Source organism: Palaemon carinicauda, chromosome 16 (genome assembly GCF_036898095.1).
Source record: "Palaemon carinicauda isolate YSFRI2023 chromosome 16, ASM3689809v2, whole genome shotgun sequence".
NCBI lineage: Eukaryota > Metazoa > Arthropoda > Malacostraca > Decapoda > Palaemonidae > Palaemon > Palaemon carinicauda.
The window spans coordinates 39,173,437-39,192,282 of record NC_090740.1 but is presented as its reverse complement, the minus strand read 5'-3'; the positions used below and the strand labels follow the sequence as shown (position 1 = coordinate 39,192,282).

Sequence of the window (18,846 nt, the reverse complement as noted above, 5' to 3'; positions counted from 1 at the left end):
ACTATCAATTCTATGACATTGTGGTCTGAAATTCCCGTGTTATACACTATTATTTCTTTAACATAATTCACCTCATTCACAAATACTAGATCTAGGACATTTTCCTTTCTTGTGGGAATGTGGTTTATTTGTTGCATATTATGTTCTAATAGCATATCTTGAAGCTTTTCAAATTGCCTCTTATCTTCTGCGCTACTATTACTCTCTTTTTTATATGTATACATACAACCACTTTCTTCTATCCGTTCTTTCCAATCCACGAAAGGAAAGTTAAAATCTCCGGATAGGAGTATATTCCAGTCTTTATGGTTTCTACATATATCATCAATTTTTTCTATTATTATGTCAAACTCCTTAGTATTTTGGGGTCTGTAAACTACAATATTCACTAGTTTTTCAAATTCAAATTCTACCGCAATCAATTCACATTCTGTGTTGCTGTATTTTCCACAGACTTTTCCTTGATTTATGTCTCTTCCATATATTGCGGTTCCCCCTTGATTCCTATTTTTTCTCTCTGATCTATAAGTTTGGAAACCCTTTATCTGGTCATCACTGCCAGTCTCTTGGGAATACCATGTTTCAATTATATTTAATATATCTATTTTTTCAATTTGGGTTAGTTCTTCTAGGAACTCTATTTTCCTTTTAGAGTTACTCGTGACTAAACCCTGTGCATTCATCACTATTATGGTTTGTGTTTCATCCCCATTATTTAATATTGGTAATAATATGGATTCTCCCATGCTTCCTTCCTGTTCTGATATGATGTTCTTTTCTTCATTTCTCGGAATTCTGCCATTAAAAAATCCAACTTTTCTATTATATTTGTTCTTTCGCCTTTATATTTATTTTTGTGTGTAAACCTGCAATTATCCCCATATCTGCAACAACCCCTGGCATTATAGATGCATTCTTTGTAGTTGGGCTCTAAATGTGCAGATTTGGGTTGAAACGCCTTTTTTGGTGCATAGTGCGGTATATACGCGGCCTGCTTTTTTGTTTCTTTATTTGTTTCATTTTTGTTTTTCTTTTCAGTTTGCTGAGTTTTCTTACTCTCATTCATAGTTGCAGGATGCATATATCGACATTTTTTGTTGAAACTGCATCCTTTTCCTTCTTTTAGGGTTTTGCATATTTTTGGATGGAGATCTCTGCATTCGTCTCCATATCCGTCTAAATACGCACATTTACCATATATTTCATAATTATGGCATATCTTTGGATGCTTGTAGTAGCATCTTTCGCCAAATCTGCAATTCCCTCTTTTCAGATTATTACAGACTATATCCTTCTTTTCTTTTTTTTCTTGTTCTTACTCTTCCCTAAAATTATGTAGGTCCGGGTAGAGTCTCTTGGGTCTATTATTTGTTTCCATCTGATAATTTATTTCTTCATAAGTATGTTGTTGGATGGCATCATGAGTTATATCAATGATTTCCTCTGCATCCTTACACATATCCTGTTCAGTTTTCTCTTCTTCTTCTCCTTCTTCTTCTTCTTCTTCTTCTTCTTCTTCTTCTTCTTCAACTATTTGCAGATTTAGTCTCGACTTAATTATATTTTCTATCCAGACTAAGCATGTTGAGCAGAATACCTTTGTGTTTTTATTTTTTATTTTTTGCTGTATTTCAGCACATGTGGGGTGTGTTGGAACATGACAGGCATCACATTTTCTAATCAATTGTTGAGGATTATTAATGGAATACCATATCTTACATGTATTACACCATTTGGGCATTCTTTTTCCCAATGCATCATTCAGCATATTCACCATATTGGACTTGTTATTGTTCTTTGATGGAATGTGTTGATTGATGTAGACTTTCTTTATAAGTCTCTTTATCACTTGGATCTTCTTTGGAATGTCTTCTATTATTTTTCTCATGTTTTCTGCAGATTTGTTCCAGTTTATTGGATCATATTGTTTCAATATGTCTGCGAATATTTCTCCGTCACACTGGTTGGAGTTACTAGTGACATCTGTTATCAGACGGTCGAGCTCCTGTTTCGCCAACTCATGGAATTTGGTTTTGCTGACTCCAGCGATGTCTCTCCACGAGTTGCCTGTGTTATACAATGCCATCTTGATCAGATTTTTATTAATTCACAAGATAACTATCCTATGCCGACGTTTTATCCCACTTTTTTGCCCTCAAACTAATCACCGACTATTCACGAAAACTTGTAGCTATATTTCACTCGATAGCCTTTTGTTATCCGCGTTAAATCAGGATATTTTTAGGGACGCACAAGTGTTCTACTCACCGGCACACAAATACAACTCAGAGAGAGGACAATGGCAAAGTGCAAGGAAGGAATCACGTCGCTGCAAAGGACTGGTTGCAAAGATGAAGTGAAAAGTGAAATAATTTAAAATTATAAAAGAAACCTCAAAATGATGTTGAATCTGACTTTAGAAATTATATGCAGATGGGCTCAAACATTTTCGTCATTTTACCGGAGAAAGCAAAATCTTTTGTAACTGAGCAGGACACATATAGTGTAGGGACCCTTTATCCAGAAGCACGTCTTGAGGCAGCATAAAATTACATATGCCTGTGAAATGTAGATGTTATTGTTATTAACGTGCAAGGTTAGTTTACATTATTCGAAGAAATAACTAGTGTTGGAGCCTGGTCATACTTCGCAATCTTTGTTGTTGTTAACTCAATTGAAATTGTGTCGCTAAGGAAGTTAAAATGTTCTTGGTTTTCCTCCATTTCTAGTAGAGAGAGAGAGAGAGAGAGAGAGAGAGAGAGAGAGAGAGAGAGAGAGAGAGAGAGAGAGAGAGAGAGATTACGTACTTTCCTCACGACCAAACTTCTTAAGGCATAGGAGACCCTTGAGATGTCCATAAATGAAACCAATTTTGTCATGTTCTATAGTCGAAACAACATAACTTAAGTGTGCAAATGCCTCCTGTAGCCTACCAACCCCTGGCTTTTTTTTATTTCTACAATTGGCGTACCTCTATCCTGTACCACCCCCGATTAATTTTTCTTCTTCGACTTCTAAACCACAAAAAGACAATCCACTTCACTTACTTTCTTACGCTATCTTGTTAATTGCTGCTACGTTCATTTCCATTTTTACAGGGCAGGTAAAACTTAATCAACTAACAGCTAAAATTCAGTTGGTAAACAAGTATTTTAGTAATTCATTCATCGTGTTTCTCTGGGAAGTATTCTTAGACTCGCCGAAGCACGCGAACTGTCTGGCATACCCCTTCGTGCTTGTTACTGATGTTATCAGCGCTCCCTTCTGCTTCACAATGTTAAATGCTAATAATTGCAGTTCACCGAACATTAATCGACAATGTGGACGCACCCTTAAAGCAAGGCCATACAGTTCATAAATACAATTTATGTTCAACGTACATTATTCGACCGTGTGGATGCATCCTTAAAGCTAGGTCATCCAGTTCACTACTACAAATGCTACTGTGATTTTCTGTTCGTATTTAAGAGGTACAAAAATATTATACTATGAGCCCTTATCATCTTTTCCTGTGAAATGCGGCAAAAGGGTCAACATTATCAATATCATGCTTGACCATCGTAAACGCATTTCCATATTGGTGCCGGTCGGAGCTGGAGCTATGACCCTCAAATACCTCATAGTAAGGGGGGTGAAAAAACGACATTTATTCATGTAAACTTCGACAAGGCTAAAAGTAGCTTAGAATGGTGCACAGGAGAATCCCGACTTTTGAATGGATAATGACAGTATCTTTGAGTGGGGTGTTACCCCCGATAGCTAGCCCATTCCCAAGAAAAAAAATCCAATTTATTCATGTGAAAAGCAGCAAGGCTGAAAATAGTCTTAAATAGTACTCTTCACGCTAAATGGACAATTGCAGCCATTTTGGGTATGTCTTGGACCCTGACAACACTAAATCAAACGCGAGGCGAAGACGTCGTTTATTCAGGTGACCAGCAACAAGCCTTGAAATGTTTTCAACTACTCTTTTGGAGTCTCCTACACACTAATTTGCAATGCCAGCCATTTTGGATGGGAATTTGACTCCGATAGCTACGCTAAATCAGACCCCTGGTAAAAATTTTAAGATTTATTCTTCTGAAAACGGCTAAGGCTAGAAATTGTCTCAATTTGTCCCTAGGAGTTTCTTACACTAAATTAGGGGAAAACCATTTCTCATACAAATTGGAAAAAAAATAAGTATTTGCTTTCCCAAATAAAGCACTCCTAATGTAGCTTTCTTTTCTGTATATCTTCCTTCTCCTATTGTAGGTTGTAGCTTACTTTTCTGGATACTTTTTCATAGCAGCGTTAATATATTCCATTATTGAACAAAATTAGCAATCATACTCCTATACAAAAGCACAATTCTTCACCAACTTGAAAAAGGAAGAAACTTATGAAAAATAGAATAATGAGCAAATGGAAATGTTATTTGTTAAATTATTCACACTCAATATTAACTAGTAGTATTATCAAAAACTCAAAGCTTATCGCATATACATTTGAATTTTGTATCGACCATTTCAGGAAAATGTATTATCTCTATTTCTCGCAGCTGATAATAAACTTTAATATTTTATCCTTGTTTACTCTAACATAAAAAGTAGTTAATAATTGAAACCTGATTCTCTTATGGTACAGAGGTATAAAGCTTTATTGTTATTCCCCTATGTATTGGGATAGCTGCTATGGATTTGAATTTCATCTCAGCTGAAAATAGTTCAGGTATAGTAGCAAGGGAAATACCACATTGATTGTGTTATATAATTGAAGCCCGATTCTCTTTGGTACAGAGGTATAAAGCTTTATTGTTATTCTCTTATGAATTGAGATTTTTGCTATGGCTTTAAATTAAATCTCAGCTGAAAATAGTTCAGGTATAGTAGCAAGAGAAATACCACAATTATCTTGTCAATAATTGAAACCGGATTCTCTTATGGTGCAGGTATAAAGCTTTATTGTTATTCATTTATTTATTGAGATAGCTGCTATGGCTTTGAATTACATCTCTGCTGAAAATAGTTTACATATAGTAGCAAGAATAATACCACATTTTCTTCATCCTCGGCTTTATCAGTATCCTCACTCCATACACTGTCTGAATCTTCGTCCTCTTCTGCCATTATTTGGTCCCAATCCTCTCCATTTCCAGATTTTAGTTATAGAACTGTGGACATAATTTCCAGTGAACCATACAAGCTGGATATAATCCAAATTCTCATTCAACCACAGTTGATTGTACTTTCCCCACAGTTAGGATTAACTTTAGCTCTTACATTCTAGCCACAAAATTTGTTCTCTCGATATAATGAGTTAAGCGTTTCATATCATGGATGAAGGGACGAGGGAAATGTTTGCTTACCTCTGTACACACTGATGAAGGCCTTATGCATTGCTTTATTGATGTCTGACATGTTAAAAACGTACAGTGCAGAAACGCAAGAAATCACGGCAATTATGTCTATTTCTGATGTCAGGGAACGAAATGCTTTATGAATTTCTGCAGTAATTGCTTCTAATTGCTTAAATTATATTAACTTTCCCACCCTGTTGAAAACCAATTGGAAATCACATCTAATAAGGGCATGAAATCCTTTTGAAAGCCTCAGTTAGGCAAGAAAGCTTTTCTTCAAGTCTAGCAGCAAAATGAAATTATGTAATGACGTTGGTTACGTAAACAGTAGTATATTATGACATACAATCTGACCGTATAATGAGACTTAAAAAAAAAAAACATGGCCTTTCCATAATGGCTGCCCTGAGTGTTAGCTTCCTCATGCTGATTCTGTAGATAACTCATCTCATCAACCAAAATCTAGCTACCAACCTCTGTCTCAATGGACGAACTTCAACATTCACCACCATGTGACAAACATTTTCCAAAATTGGTCCATAATATAGGATCCTCCATTCTTGCATAAAAATGTTAAAAATTATTTAAAATAACTTGTTCGATACATCTATTCCAGTATGTTACTATGCTTTATCTAGTCCAATTCAGGCCGATTACCTCCACCACAAGATTTACTTTTATGATCTTTACAGGAAAGGGACACTTATAAAGCACGATGAATTTCTTCTCTTCTAAAGGAACATACTTTGACAAGTAAATCTCTGACCGTAGTTCAAGTGGAATTGCTGTGGTGAAGTAGGGTTTCATGGAGGATGCAATCACCATCAACCACACTTGCACCGACCGGAGACAGTGTTCTCAGTGAGAATTGTGTACTGGGATTTTATTTTGCAAGCCGTTTATTGAGTAGCATTGTCTGTCTTGTTGGGAGTTTCAGCACTAAAAGCAAGGGAGATTGTTGTAAATGGTTGAGATAAAATGTGCTAAAGGTTACATGTAAGATGACTTTTACTCAAGTGCTAAAATTCTTTCGAACATCCCAGATTCCTTCAGATTTTTTTATCTTTATAAGAAAGTTGAATTTTGGAATTTTCAGTGGCGAAGTTTACCAGCCTTATGTTACAGTTTTCAGGAATCTTTAACTGCCCACTTCAAACTGTCTCAAATTTCAATAAAAGCTTTACTCCATGCTGTAATGTACAGTACTTAAAAGGTGAACATTTGGTTCATTCTTTGTTTTACCCCGTGCAACATTGATTAAATTATGTGGCGACTGACTATCAATATTGTTGTCATGCCTCACTATATGGCTGTGACAGACTATGGTGGTTTCCCTGAATTAGGCCTACAAGTTATCATAATTGTGATAAGGGTATACTGCAAAGTCAAGGTAATAAAATCTTTTGACTGCTGGTCACTGAAAGTAGCCATTTCTTTCAGTGATGCAATACCCCTATGAACTGCCCGCTCTAAAGTTAATCAACTGCATAGAAATAAGATTTACTGGAGTGTCAGATGGAGAAGGCCCCTGTCTGTACAGTGTCTAAAGCTTTAGAGTCCATCTGTAAAGTTTTGAAACAAAATGAGATCGCCCTCTTGCATAACTTCAATTTAGAATAAAGGAGATAAAGAATATAGGGAAGGATTTGAATGTACAGTACTTTATTACATAGATCACCCAATAAGCTGCTGTGCTACCATGTTGACCATATATGACATCGCAAAAATTCCTCATTTTACCAACAGGTTTGTGAACTTGCCCGTTTCAACTTTTTCCATTACTTGCACATGGTAGGAATATGCATCATGTTTCTTGTAAGGATAGGGGTGCTTTATCGAAGTTTCCTTGACTGTGGTCAGCAAGGCTCCTTCCATCATTGCCAAAATGATCATGCACAGGTGTACAAAGAAGTATGGTAGCATAAAATTCTATTGTCAACCTTGCCAGTTTTCATATTAATTACTTTTTGACATGGAGGCAAAGGATCATTGCTATCAAAGGAAAATCCCATCCAAAATTATTAGTGTTTGAGAATTTCTAACCTCACTAGTTTTTAGAAAAATAATTACCTAGGGTTTGATTTAAAGTTGCTGCTGTGGTCAAAGCCCCACCAAAATGGTTGTCATTGTTCTACCAGCCTTCAAAAGGGTAACAGAACATTTCTAGCAATGCATCTGGTCACATGTATATCATTTTTGCCCTGGGTTTGATATAAGGTTGTTTTAGTGGTCAAATCTCCATGCAAAATGGCTGTCATGATGGTTCATTTATTGTGAAGGAGACTCCCAAGGACAATTTTTTTGAGACAATTTCCAACCTTTCCGTTGATCACAAATTTCTGTTTTACTTTGGGTTGGATTTAGGGTTTATGTTGGGTTCAAGCCCCACCCAAAATAGTTATCTACTGGTCACATAATAATTTTTGCCCATGGTTTGATTTAGGTTTGCTGTCGGGGTAAAACCCCACCCAAAATGCCATTGTCGATTTATTGTGTAGGAGATCCCAAAGGATTAATAGAGACTATTTCCAGCCTCGACACTTTGCATTTAATTTTTTTTCCTCGGGAGATATGCTGTCAGGAACCAGGCCCCACCCTAGTTACAGTCATCCTCCTTTCAGTAGCTAGGAGACTTCTGTGAATCATTCTAAGCTACTTTTACTTTTGCTGGGGTTCACGTAATTATTGTTTATTCACCCCATACTATAAAGTATTTGGGGATCATTGCTCCAGCTCCGGCCCGACTGCTATATGTTAATACATTAAACGAGGGTCAAATATAGTATCAATGTTGAACTTTAAACTTTCAAGTTGTTTCATATCTTAAGACTAAATTTTGATGATAATTATAGACTTGTCTCCCGTTAATGATATATACCGTCAGGAGATTCCCGTTGGTAATAAATTAGCTTTCCTCTTTCTCCATTAGTTTATATTAAAACAGGAAATTCTATATATTCTGATAACTTCTACACACATTCAATTAAAAAATGTAATTGATCAAGATAAACTAATTATATACCCAAAACTAATTATATACCTTCATAACTCTATTCATATTTTAGAATTGTTTGTTCCAAACAAGCATATCGCTACTGCACAAAAATCTGGAAAGTAGTGGCTATTGAAAGGTGTTTAAAAATAGAACAAAAAGTAAAATTATTTAATGCCAATTTCACATCAGTCCTTCAACCTAAAATTAGCTTTTGATTTTAGACAAAAACTTTGAAAAATAAAATTGCATTAAAACTACAGTAAGTATTAAAGTCCAATAAAAACCACTCTTGAGTAAGGACTGATTAGGAAGAGTCCAGTATTGAAGCCATCCATGCTTGTAATAAAACGAGTCCACCAAGGAAGAAGGCGCCAATTAAGTAGTAGGTACCAAACCTGAAAGAAAACTTCTTTTATTCTACAAATTAATGGATATTCGATAGATAACTGATAAACAGTACCTTCTTTGACATAGTTGTAATTATTCAACATCAATGATCCTGAACCTATAAATTAACACTTTAAAATATCCGCAAAAACTAAATTTTCATGCATGATATTTACATCCCTATATATTTAACACTATATGAAAATAGAAATTGATCCATCGTTATAAATTCAAGAGCCAGGCATTTAGTAAATTCCAATGGAAATAAAGTGATGTAACTTACAAAAGCTTAGCCTATAAAAGAAGGCTATACAATTTAACACTGGTAGAGCGACATGTTAACCTTTTTTTCTGTAAACATCAAATATAATTCCTCGAGTTTTGTAACAAGGATAGTGATTAGTAGACACCTAAGAATATGATAGTATCTAAAATCCAGCATTTTTGTTAAATGTTTATATTTCGGTTGAATATATCAGTAAAAATGAAAAACACCTTGGTATATGACCCGAGGATATTTGTATTTACTGTTTAAGTATATTTATGCCATATATGTTAACATTTTAACCGTTTATAGTTTTAAAATCCTAAATTCCCGAGATGTTGGAACGTTATGAGGTAGTAGACAGTTCGTGGGAATGCAGAAATTCTTAGTCATAGGCAAAACTATTCTAATTCTTTATTAACAATGGTATTTTCATTATCATTCAATGTTCATGATATTGTTTATTAATGTGTCCAATAAACATTACCAAAATCCAAAGGGTAAAATACGAATGAAACTTATGATTATAGGTATTTAACAACATTTACGGAAAAAACCATTTATCTAGTGTAAGGAAGCAGTTTCTTTTTTTTATCTATTAAATTATACATTTGCAATTCCTTATTTGTCTTAACTGCCACTGACCCTTTAAGGATCCAAAACCCTCGTTCCCTAAGAAAATTTAAGGTAGTACCAGTACCCAAAAGTTGCACCTTTTCATGACTATAATTAATTATTAAAGATGTCAATTTATGCACTTTTGGAAGAAACACAGGATTATAAACATAGTAAAAAAATAAGCACTTAGCAATCCTTCCTCTAGACCTTAATATGTCATCTTCATCTATAAATAAATTTAAATTAGAGACTAGAGAAGGAACATTTTGTTCTGATTTTACTTCTTTTTTCAGGAATTGTATTTCCTTAGAGAAACATTCACTTTGAGCTATTTTCATCCAATACTTTTTAGCCCTTTCCCTTGGATCTCCACCCTTTACTTTGCATAAAGGTCTAAAGAAATAACTAGTGAATTTGACAAGCCTTTCATGACTAGAAAATTTATTAATATTCAAAAAGCCAGTGTTTACTTCCACTATTTCCACATAATTTACATTTACTTTTCCTTTATGTTGTGGAGACAAACTCGTTAAAGGATATTTCGGCCACCTTTCAAAATTGTTATTTAACCATTCTGGTCCTTCCAACCAAAATTTCCTTCTCTAAAAACTTCTTATAAGATAACCCTCTCGTCAACTAATCAGCAGGATTTTGTTCTGTATGCACACAATTATACTTTACAGGTACTTTAAATTCTTTAACAATTTCACTCTTAAGTTCATCTACTTCTAATATCCTATTTCTTATAAATTTAGATTTTACTTTAGACTCCTTAGTTATTATCCAGTTCAATACAACTTGAGCACCCACACAAATATTTACAAATTGGAACTGAATATTTCTGTAAGTTTCCATAAGTGTAGGTAGACATATTAATGCTAAAATCACCCTCATTAATTCTATAGTGGGCACACTGCTCATTTCCCTTTCTTAAAGGAGCCAATTTTGATTTAGCAAACAAAAAAGAGCTTTGATCGTCATCAGAACATGCATACATTACGAAACCATAAGCTTCAGTTGAGCTGTCACAAAATACATGAAGCCCGTATATTTTTTGTTCATTTAAAGCCTGACGAGGAAAAGACAACTCCGAGAGCATTTCAAAATCTTTACTTAGGCTTTTCATCTCATTTGTTATCTCTTTTGGTACTTTTTATCCCATTCTACGTCTAATTTCCATACTTTTCTCATTAATACCCCCCTCTTATACTTACTGGCAAGGTAAAATTCAGTGGATCAAAAACTTTGAGATCCGAGACAAAACTTTTCTTTTAGTGTCAGCAGCAGCTTCCACACTACAAGGTGCCAGACTTGAAGTATCACTATTTACATTATACCTATAACCTAAAACTTTCTCTTCTATACAATTATGTTCAACTAGCCTTCCTTCAGCCTCCATGATTTTCCTTAATTTAAGTGAATTAGAATTCCATGACCTCAAGGTAAATAAACCTCCTTGCATTCTTGATGCACAAAGACTATATAATTCCAGTAATTCATCAATATGACGACCTGTGATTATTAAATTATCTACATAAAAATTATTTTCTAAAATTTCTCTACACTTATCCTCAGGATACATCTTAGCATGGTGCTTCATAACATAATTAAGAATGAAAGTTGAAGATTTATAACCAAAATCTATAGTCATATCTAAAATATACTAATTTACTTCCTCTTTTCCAGAAAAAACAAAACCTGTTCTTATCATATTCTTCTGAAAGCTTTATCATTAAAAACGCCTGTTTGATATCCCTTAGCATAACACTCATTTGTTCTAAAATAAAATAATAATTGCAAAATAGAACCCATTAAATCTATAACCGAGTATGCAGCTTCATTTAGTGAAGGCAACTATTAGTCTTTAAGGAACAATTGAAAACAGGTCTTATTTTGGTTGTTACTTTTTCATCTGTTCTTATTACGGGCCTATGAGGTATCCAAGTATAATTATCATAATCAGAAGGTGATACATTTATTTCTTCTATGATTCCATCTTTTAATTGATTATCAAAAACTTCCTCATATTTACTTAATAGTCCTTTTCTATTAAGATGTTCCATTGTTCTATCCAAAACCTTAAGGGCTATAAAATGATTAGAAGGCACTTTTGAGTAATTTTTTCAGGGTACCAAGGTAATTTAACATAACACTCCTTCAAACTAATACCTTCTTGGAAATTTTCTATTTGATGTTTATCAAATGAGACCAGCTCCTTATCAATAGTTTAATACCCATAGATTCAAAACTAAACAGAATTTCCAGCCCATTATCTACTTCACTGTCAGACAAAATATGTTCCAATGGATTAAAATATGATTTAAGAGGATCCATAATTAAGTTAACCATAGTTTTGGTCTTCATACTAACTTGCTTTACCTTTGTCAGAGTTTCAAACAAGGACTTTCTTTGATAAGAATTAAGAAAGTTTAATGCATTTCCTACTGGGGCGACCCTTCCATTCAATATGAAACAAAAACCACCACCACATTTCTGAATGGACAAGGAGAAATACTGAATTATATCCATACCTATCAGCATATCTACTATCAATTCATGATTTCTTTCTTCATAAAAGGTTTCATCAGCCAAACTTTTATTCTCTGATTTCAATCTATCTATTATCTGGTTCATACCTGGCACTTCATAGGAAATATTTATCGCTTCGTCTATCAATAAAGGCACAAATGCTAATCTATTTCCTATCTTTATACCAGTTGACATCCATTCTTCAACTCTAGGGTCATTTTTGGTAAAATATTACTGATATCTATATTTCTGGATGCATAGCACAAATTTACACTAACATTAGTTTTTTCTTGATTAGGGCACAAAGGTGTTATATGCTCTCTTTTCTTGCGAATCAAACATTTAAACCTCATCATACCTTTTTTCCCATAAAATTTAGATTCTTTGTGACCAGAACCTGCACACCTAGTACACAGAGATAATTTTATTATTCTGGGTAACATAGACTCATAGGTTAAACAAGTTTCACACATTCCTAAGAGTGTCCATCAGAAAAGCATAATTTGCAATGACTTAACATTTTTATTTGCAGCTACCAGTGTCAAAATTTTGTACTGTGGGAATTTTTTGCTCAACTCATTTACCTGCACTACTGATAGACTTCTGCCATTTGGTTTTTTACTGTCTCTGTACAACTTTTTATTCACAGATGTAGTTCTACTTAAAAGTTTTCAAAGCTTCTTTATAGTTGGAAAATATCTGACAAGGTAGGATAATTTTTTGAGATTTTATTTATCAACTCCTTCACTACTACTTTAGGGAGCTTACTCATTATCAAATGACTCGCAAGAATATTACCAGCAGAACCCTCTTCCAAGAAATCTACATTATAATACTGCAATTCATGTAAATAAGATCTAACCTGTGCTATAAAATATTTAACATTGAAAAACAAGATCATTATCATCACTAGGGACAGCTTTCAATATATTTTTTAGTGTTTCATCTATTATGAAATCCTCATCTTGGAATTCATCAATCAGCAAATCTAATGCTACTGCGTAATTTTTATCAGTAACAGACAAATGTGATATTAGTTTTAGTGCATACCCCTTTAAGTAACCAACCAGATACGATAATTTAGCCGAAGCCGATAAGTGTTTTCTAGAACCAATTGCATTATTAAACTGATTCAAGAAATAACGAAAAGCGAATTTATCATCCTCTTTGCCATTAATAAGTGCCACAAGTTAAAGTAGGAGGTTTACCATCACTCATACAATCCGTGAAATCTTACAGAAATGCCAACACTTTCATCTCTTTTTTGAACCAAATAATCTTCACAAGCATCTAATTCTATTGAAACATTAATTTTGTATTGAGCTTGATCATCTAGTTAATTATTAAAACCCTGTTAATCTGATTCCTAATTCAGTTTTTTTTTCCATTAGCAAATTAATTAATTGATTGCATTCACTTACTTAATTCCAATTCCACTTCACTGGTTTTTTACACAAAAATGAATGCAATGTTCCAGTATCATGCAATTCCTGCAACTCTAACAATATATAGTGATTTTTCTTTTACGAGTGGCTCTTTTACTCCTCAAAACTTTTAACCTCATCCAATGGCAACTTATTTGGGTTTTCCCCAAGATAATCTAATAATTCACTGCTACTAGCCACAATACAAAGCGAAAAAAAAATGGAGATTGAAATTATATAAAATTAAATTTTAAAATTACAGTTGAACAATGAGGTCCGCTCAACCCAGCCGTTTATCATTATTTTATCAGGTTTCTCATCCCTAATGAACTAAAAGCAATTCAGGATGATCCAAAAAAATATTGAATTATTTCCAGGGTAGGCTAGGAAATGCAAGTCAAAATTTACTTTTTCCTCATTTTCCATTTCAAGGGATGAATTATATAACAGAGGCAACAGACTTCAAATCCCTGGCATAAGAATACCCAATAACTAAAACTTTCATATTAATTTAGGCCAGGATAAGAAAATGAAATAAAAGAATGACCAAATCCCTAATACAAATGAACATGGGACTGACCGAACGTTCCAATATCAAATGGGCGATCGTAAACGGAATTTAGGCTAGCGACGAAAGCTCAGAGTTACCGATAAATTTCACATTATATTACTTATCTATATATACTATTATTAACGCAAACATTTACGATAAATATCTAATCTCCGAAATAAAAAAGGAACAATTTGGAAATATAAAATAAAATATACCGTAATTAATAAAAGGAACCTATTTAAGAACCAACCTTCAAAAAACCAACCTGTTTGAGCTAAGGTTTCAAAGACGCACAGTTTCTATTCACTATTACATGTGAACAAAAATAGAAAATATACTTAGCGACTTTGAACTTTCCAAATTGGTGGCTCCTTGGAATTGTAGAAGTTGGTTCCTTCTTGTTTTTTAAATCAATTTTTAGAGAAAGCACAGTTTGTCTGGCAGAGGTTTTAGTACCACTAACTCTGAAGGAAAAATACTCTCCCCATTTTAACTTTTCCGCCCTACCGCACACTATTGAACTAGTTTTTCGGAAGAGCTAAATTGTAACAATCGATTATTTACGACCGTACAACTCTACTAGTTCTTTAATTCGCGGCATCTCAAATATTTATACTAATTATTTATACTTTTATTTATAATATTCGATCTATTTATTTATTGATTATCTATTTAATTTAAAAAGAACGAAACATACTTCACAATACTTAATTACTTTTGATTAGTATTTCGCCTCTTATTATTTACTAAAGTTACACATTTCCATGCTAACCCTGAAATTTCTTTTATTTTACAACAGGATGTTATATGAATTATAGATAATTATGATGCTTTAATCACCAGCCACTTATGAACCATATATTTTTCCAACCAGTTAATTTGTTTACCATGTATTACTAACCAGTATTATCGCTGTAAATCACTTATTGTTTGAAGTGACTCCCCACCTAAAAGCCCAGTTCCACACCGGGATCCCCTATTATGGTTCTTATAAAGCGTAGCGGGTAGTAGAACTCATGGACTTATGATTTGCCCTAATACAAATGGTCAGAGAAAAAAAAAATAAAGTCAGGTGGGACAAATTTTTAAATCGTGCATTTGGTTAAATATTAGAGTAGGCCTACATTATTATATTTACCAAACTTTGAAGTCTTTAACTATTACCTGGCATTGTTTACATCAAATCGGTGATTGGTTCCAACTTCAACCAAGCAGTTTAGAGGACAAAGTACCTCGCCCACCAGGGACTCGCCTTTAGATTTTCAAAACATAAATAGCACGACAGCAAAATATGTAAGACTCATCTAAACTTACCTGTCCTTTATGCGTTGATCAAGAGTATATCATATACTCTCAAAATGTCTAAAAAAAATTTTAAAAGTCACTTCTATTTATATGACATTTCAAAACTTAATTCAGGTATCGCATGAGCACAGAGTCTCTTGCAGTACCAGCGATAAAACCAAATCAATCCAAACACAAACACCAGAGCCATCACAACGAAAAAAAGGATTTCGGTTACAGCCATTGCAAATAGTTGTTATATATTAAAAAACAAACACCGCAGGTACTACACGTAAAATAACTTTTCAAAGTCCAATTCTTCTTTAGCACCAGTAACAGCAGGAAAGTAAACAACTATACAAATATGTCATTCAAGGAAGCAGGAACAAAATATCACGTATTTTAAAGGATGCAAGAAAGTAACACCTGCCCACAACGGGAGGCCCTGTGGACTGCACCGCACAGAATAATAAGTAGGATTTCTTTTGACATACCAATTACAGGTTATCTGTATTGCTGTTGGGATTAATGATTCAATAATTTCTAGTCAATTGATGGATGTATTTACTAATTTCGAAATTAATGCAAAAAAAGGATCAGGGCTTGTTTCAGATTTGGGTATATGCTGCTTAAAGTCTCAAAATTTCACTTCCAGTAGCAGCGATTTTCATTATAGCATATAATGTACATACAAGTGTATAGAGATGGTGAGTGTACCGTTATGGGTTGTAAACGTAATCAGAGAAAATTGAAGAACAAACTGGAAAAAAGTTATATTCAATATTAATCATAATATCATGAAAGAAAAAAAAATGGAATTGTGTTTTTTGCATTGTTTTCTTTATACAATAGGAAACAATCACTAGCCATACCAATGTCTTACATATGGATAGATTCTGTCAAACGTGAAGCAAAGGAACATAACAAGTCTTAGGAATCATAGTGAGAAGAAAATGGGATACACAAATAAAAAAAAAGAATATATATATATATATATATATATATATATATATATATATATATATATATATATATATATATATATATATATATATATATATATATATATATATATATATTAATCAGAGTACTAGGATGAAAAGCAAAAATATATATATTTCTGTTGCTCTAACAACTCTTGATAGCAATCGTTATTCTATATATTTTAGCTTTTCGAATAAATCTCCAAAAGTGGTTTTGGTCTTCTGACCTGAATGATATACCTAATGTTAGAGAATACACCAATTGGTCATTCTTTAGGTGTAGATTTAACATAAAATTTTCACTGAACATCATATACCACATGGATAGATTTCATAAAACTTGAAGAAAAACATATCTTTCGATTTATATGAGGGATTTAAAAGATCGAATGGTAGAGGACTGGTTTAAAAGAGGGAAACAGTGGAAATGCTGTACAGGTAAGATTACATCCTCTAAACTAAGCTAAACAAGATATATCTCAAGAGATACAACATAATCGAACTAAATGTCAGGGGATAATTCAAAATAAAGGTAAGTGTAGTCTATAAATTTCACATCTTCGTGATTTATAGTTAGATAGCCCTAAATTAATTCCTTTACATTGTCTGGCATATTGTCGATTCTCCTAATTGAAACAGTAGTAGTACTCGAGTAGCATAACATCTAACTAAATTTAAAATCTAAACCAACGAGACTTCGGCTTAATATGATAAAGTTAGACCGGTGAATCATCTCCTCCTATTGCCAAGAAACAAAGCAAGTGCGTAGTATAGTTAAGAATTTTTTTTAGCAAAGGGATGAAGAAATAACGAGGATGGTAGTAGGATATATAATATTGAGAGAAGAGAATATATTAAGTTAGGTAAAAAAAATGCTATCCACAATGCATAGACAAAATAAGACATCTCAATACTAGCTCTCCTTGAAGAAGTAAAGATACAGTAATTATGAACAAACGGATCCTGCAATACGACAAAAATATTGGAAAAAGGAGCCTGCAATGATTCAAATCAATAGATGGGCAGATGGGGAGGTGTTGAAGAAATCTCGTCTTACAAAACTAATTACATTAATTCACCATAAGTTAACTTTGCAAATGGTAAATCGGAATATTTTATTAGTGATAACTTAAACCACTGGAACACTAGTGACAAATCGATTGCTTTAAAATTGAATAAGAGGCCAAATAAAAGGTAGGATATCCTCGAAAACTTTTTGGTACTTTCATAGGTAATGAAAGGGAGAGCTACGAAGTATGTTATCAAATATAGAACAACGACAATGATAGCATAAACATCATAATTAAAGTGGTTATTTAGACCGTAAAACAGACCATGATTTTTAATAGACATACAAGGAGAAAAATAAATGAGTCCGTTAAGATTAATGAGAAGGGAGAAATTGCTAAACATTATAATTTAATATCGAAGATTTTAAATACTTTTGAAGAGGAGAAGGAGGAAGAAAAAATAACTTTAAGGAATGGCATAGCCTCAGAAGCTAACGAAAACATTAACTCGATATAAGTAGGTTTTATAGAAATTAAAATAATTCTTAGGCTAAGACCCACCAGGTCGACAGGGAATTCGAATGCGTCATTGGAATAAAGCGAATGGGGATGGACGAGATATTCTGTATAAGAAAGAAAGAGAAAAGGAGAGTTCATGCAAGCATCTGCTCCTTTTCGTAAGGAAAACTGGAAAGAAATGCACAACGGATTAAGTTAATAGCAATTTTTGAGCATAACTATTCAAGTTATAAGTGAAATAAAAATAAACAGGATGTGTGTACCGTAAAATAGATCTAACTATAATCATAATTTCTTCACTTTGTATATGTACAATAGGAATCAGATGATTTGACAAAATTATATGCCTTGTTGGTGAATAGTCTGTATGACATTTGACCTAAAGGAAATTTGCACATCAAACGCGAACTAAGGCCGTGACTTTGATGAAATTAAACTGCATCAAAAGGAAGGAGTTTTTTTTTTTTTTTTTTGAAGATTAAAGTAATTTAATGATTGGACCTCCATTTGAGCCTTTGATGTTTTATTGAGAATTATTTGTAAATGCCCTTTCATGGATTTAATGATAGAGTACAGTAGGTTTTTAATAATAATAAAAAAAAAAAAATAGAAAGGTTCTCATGTCTGTGTTTTTTTAACATACTAAATTAGTTTTTTTACGTGTTCTTTAGATGTAATTTATTGATTTTCAGTAAAAAATAAAAAACAAAAACAGGTATTCACTCACACCACATAATATATTATCAATATCTTTATCTGCAGCAGAATCGTAGTAAATGGTATTATTTCCTTTTCTTGGAGCAGCATAAAGATTATGCATAGGTAAAATTTATAATAGCTATGAAAACATTTGTAAGAATGACTTTCTTCAAGAAATAAATACTACCATCCAGATAAGACTTTGGGAATGTAAAGCCCCATTAAAACATTACAAACCCTAT

General features: G+C 33.2%; 1 long non-coding RNA gene across 1 annotated transcript; it reads right to left on the bottom strand.

Moving 5' to 3' along the window:
* Window positions 1-8,487: 8,487 nt before the first annotated feature.
* Window positions 8,488-15,835, bottom strand: LOC137655037 (uncharacterized). The gene is made up of 2 exons (XR_011046785.1): window positions 15,424-15,835; window positions 8,488-8,728 (listed from the first exon to the last, which is right to left on the bottom strand). It is a non-coding gene; the product is annotated as an uncharacterized lncRNA (long non-coding RNA).
* Window positions 15,836-18,846: the final 3,011 nt, after the last annotated feature.